The 4,458-nt window shown below is 38.9% G+C and overlaps 1 pseudogene across 1 annotated transcript; it reads right to left on the reverse strand.

Moving 5' to 3' along the window:
• Window positions 1-3,888: 3,888 nt before the first annotated feature.
• Window positions 3,889-4,212, reverse strand: LOC309864168 (large ribosomal subunit protein eL29 pseudogene; annotated as a pseudogene). The gene has a single exon. The product of its transcript is annotated as a large ribosomal subunit protein eL29 pseudogene (transcript).
• Window positions 4,213-4,458: the final 246 nt, after the last annotated feature.

Consider the following 4,458-nt stretch of genomic DNA (forward strand, 5'->3'; position numbering starts at 1 on the left):
CTGTTAGGAACCCACACTCAAAACCTGAGAGTCCATGTCTGGCCATCTGAACACATTCAGCTCTTTCTAAAACATGCCTCCAGCCAAATAAAACACACTGGTGAGCGGTCCTATACCTGGACCACCAGTTTGTGCCACTAGTAAATTTTGATCAGCATTTGCTTTGGATTATAGCAATTAGGTTCCATTATTGGGGCAAGACATGATCAGGCATCAAGGGGTTTACAATCAAGATGGATAAATAAACAGAATTTCTATTTACATGATGATGTTTAGAAACTGAAATGCCTCATGAAGATTAAGAGTTATAATCTGGGAAGGTTACCTTTGAACTAGGTATGAGGTATAGACGCTAACGGAGTGATCCAGATCAGAAACCAAAACCCACGTCCTAGGCAGAGAGGGAAGAAAACCCACGTACTAGACAGAGAGGAAAGAAGTGCACGGCCAGGACTGGGATCCAGAGATTTCTAATTTTCAAAACTAGCGTTCAAATCCAAACAGTAAACCAACAGTCTCTTTCTTCCTTTTCAGGTTCATCAAGCTATAATTGACATATAATACTGTGTAAGTTCAATGTGTACAGTGTATAGCCAACAGTCTTTGAAGCATATGACAAAAAAGTAACCTGTATTACATAACACAATCAGGGTTAGGTTCAGGAAGGACAATATGCAGAAAACACACTGATAAGTGGATAGTCATTCTTCCCATACCACTCAAACATACAAGGGTCAAAAATAATGACATAAAGTCACTATTTATTAACAAACCTTGAGTTAATGACTTACTTGGTTCAAATCCCCTTTAATTTAAATAAGTGATATGATCTTAGAAATTATTAAGAGGATATCTGTCCCCTTCAATTTCTATTTTGATTATTGACCAATGCACATTATTTCATATACTGTGGCTAAGATAGGCTACATATGGTTCAACCCCATATGAAAAATACTGACAATTCAGAAAATTAAAACATTTTCCTCTAATATGCTTTTTTTCTAGGCATAACACTGTACCTGAACTAATTACCTAACTAGAAAAAAACACATAATTTCATTTGGGTTAGTAAAAGAACCAGAATATTAGAAGATACTATGAGAATTGTGTACTGAAAAGAAGATCTAGGAATGAATCACAAATCTTGGACTTTATCTTCATTTGTGAGATAGCTTTACTTGAGTGAAGGGGAAAAGCACATACAAAAATTTGCCAAAGAAGCTCAATATATAGGAATCAACACATTGACATCTAAAAGGAGGAAAGCATGGTTCAATAGCATCAGTTCAATTCCTCGCATCTACATTGTGGGACCGATGGAGAAACAAATTGACATATAAAAGGTCACTGATTTTGATATTCCTAGGATAGAAATGATTCCAACTGGGAGTAAATCCACAAGTCACTGAAGTGTGAAGGGCTAATCCACTTTATCGGTTTCATCAAATATTTAGAAATGGTACGATACTCATTGGAAAGAACTAAAAGGATAAGAAAGGATTTTTTCAGTTCTACGGTTTAAATATGCACAAGCTAAATATTAAAACATTGGCATTTTTCTTCTATGAAAACAAGAGCCTTCTTTGTCGAATTTGAGACACAGTCAATGGGACTATATATCCAAAAGATATTATATCTTTTCCATACGTCTTTATATGGTAACATAATCCCACTTTTTGCATATTTTGCAGAATGGAAGTGGCCCGTGGTCATAGGCCAGTCACTTGGTCTGCTGGCCCAGTGACTGATTTTTTACATTAAGAATTTGATGTTGAAGACTTACATTAAAGATTCAGTTGCTGGCCTGAAACAGAATACCAGTAAGTCTTCCCGCATGCATTGCTTCTTCCCCAAATTGTTTCAGAGATATGGATTTTAAAAAGTCCACTAAACTGTATGTGGTTATTTTTAGAATCATTAAGGATAAAGCCTTCAGTATATGAGGTTGATCACTAGAATAAGAGTTACCTTGGGATCCATCCCAAATACAGTGAAATAATGCATTAAGCAGAAGTTTTAAAATCAGAAACTTCTTCCTAATATTCTTAAAATTCTGCACAGTAAAACTCAAAGAATCCAGCCAGGATAAAATTGGTTCAATAGGGGCACCTGGGTGGCTCAGTGGGTTAAACCACTGCCTTCGGCTCAGGTCATTATCTCAGGGTCCTGGGATCGAGTCCCGCATCGGGCTCTCTGCTCAGCAGGGAACCCGCTTCCCTCTCTCTCTCTGCCTGCCTCTCTGTCTACTTGTGATTTCTGTCAAATAAATAAATAAAATCTTTTTAAAAAATCGGTTCAATAGAATACAAGAGGTTATGACACAAAACAGTAGTCATCACAAATTAATATAGCTTTGCTGATCAGGTACCAATAGTTCTTTTTCAGAACATCAGATGTCCTTTTAAGATTTTATTGATAAGGGGTAAAATAACTACACAAGATGTGACTGTTAAAAGATAATCTATATTCTCCAAAAAAAATTTAAAAGATATCGTAAACAAGTTATAACACATAAACTGCACTTACTTTTCTCCTCAATCCAAGTTACAGTTCCTACCAGCTATTGGAATCCCTAAGCAATGGGCCAAAAATCAGAATTACATAATTTGTTTTTGTTTTTATTAGTTAAGATGGTGGGAAAATAGGCTGGTGTTGAAAGCACGATAGATTTGAAATAATAATACCTAAATTAGAGTCACAGCTGGGCCACCTTTGGCTGGGCAGCCTCGGACAATTCACTTTATTTATTTCGTCTTGAGTTCCCTTTCTATAGGTCTGTAGTATGCTGTGGGCAGGTATTTTTTCCCTTTAGGAATTCCTGGAAGGTGAAAAAGAAAAATAAAAATAGAAAGGGAATTCCTGGAAGGTTCTGTTGTCCTTTTCTCATGACGTCTGTTGAAAATACCCCTGATTTCTCCTTCAGGATTCCTCTTATTGGTCCCCAGACCCAAGAGTAATCAGATTCCTCTTGTGGTGATTAGTTTGGAAAAGGGTATGCAACTCAAGTTAGGAACATTGAAATCAAGAGCTCTGAGAAAATTCATTCTTATTTCTCTAATAAAACTTCTTTCTTTCTCCAGACCTGGTGGGCTACAGAATGTCAAATCTGAAATGTCATGATCTCTCTGCCCCTCCAGAGGTGACACCAATGTTTTGAGTAAGTCTAAGTCTAAGGACTGCCAGGAAAAATGGACACAGAACTCAGGATGAAGTTATCACTAAAGCTGACCGTATTCTGCACTTCCAGTTACATAAGTCAATACGTTTCCTATTACTTTAGCCAATTGGAGTTGGTGCTCTCTGGTTCCTGCCAGCAGACATTAGAAATTTTCATTTCATTGTACTTGAAATATTCATTCATGCTAGTCTTTTCTCTGAACTCAGGCAACATGCTGTGGAAGAAGTATTAAGCATGATTCACCCACAATGTGTCCACTTGGTCTACAGTCTCAGCAGTGGAAAGAACGTAAGCTGTGAGGTTGTTATGTAGGGAAATAGCATTTAATACATATGTCATGAAAAAATAATACTGGAAGCTAACATCTATTGAGTGCTTATTACTTGCCAAAACACACAAAGGAATTGTTCCTTTTGGATGTTGTGAATCAGATGCCACTGTGATTATTCCCATTGATCAAAAAAAGTGGGAAATTAAGTAACTTGCCCAGGAGCATCGATAGGATTCCAGTCAACTCACCCAGTTTCAGGGCCCATGCTCTCCATCTCTCCATTTTTACTTCTATTTATGTGTGTGTGTGTGTGTATGTGCCTGTTTCTTACTGATTTAGGTTATTTGTACAAATAGCACAGGAGGACACCTGCCCCATGTAGTGGAAGTCCAGTGGACACAGCAGTGCTTCTGTCCTCACTATTGGTTAACAGAGGCCTCTACACTATAGTCCTCCTGGGAGCCTGGGCACCTCTGGGAGCCAGAGCCAGAGCGGCAGCTTGGGCTTTGAGCCCTACCATAGGCCTTTGGCCAGCAGAGGCTGAGACCCTCGGCAATGTGATACAAGCAGGTGTATTAAGCTTGGGGTGAGTGATGTAGGAATGTTGATGGAATGGGTGGCTGCCCGCTTTTGGGAGCTTGGGCTTGACCTCATTGTGCTTGACCAGCGCCTGGACAGCCTCAGCACATGCACTCATGACCTTACTGTTGTTGGCCTTCCTCTTCTTCAGGCCCTTCTTGTTGTGCATCTTGGCAAAGTGCATGTTCCTCAGGAACTTGGGGTCTATCCCCTTAACAAATTCCCATCTTTGTGACTGGGGTTTCTTGATGCTGTTTCTGTGCCATTTTCATGACCAGTTGTGTGTGGTATAGTTCTTGGCCTTGTCTATACCAAAGTTACAGTTCCTGAGTACCTAAGTTCTGTAATTTTTTATTTCAGCTACTTCAGATGTTTTCTAGCTCAGAGTTACTCAAAATGTGGTCTGGGTCCAGGTACAAGTCTGCAAACC

The sequence above is a fragment of the Mustela nivalis genome (assembly GCF_964662115.1).
Source record: "Mustela nivalis genome assembly, chromosome: 5".
NCBI classification, from domain to species: Eukaryota; Metazoa; Chordata; class Mammalia; order Carnivora; family Mustelidae; genus Mustela; species Mustela nivalis.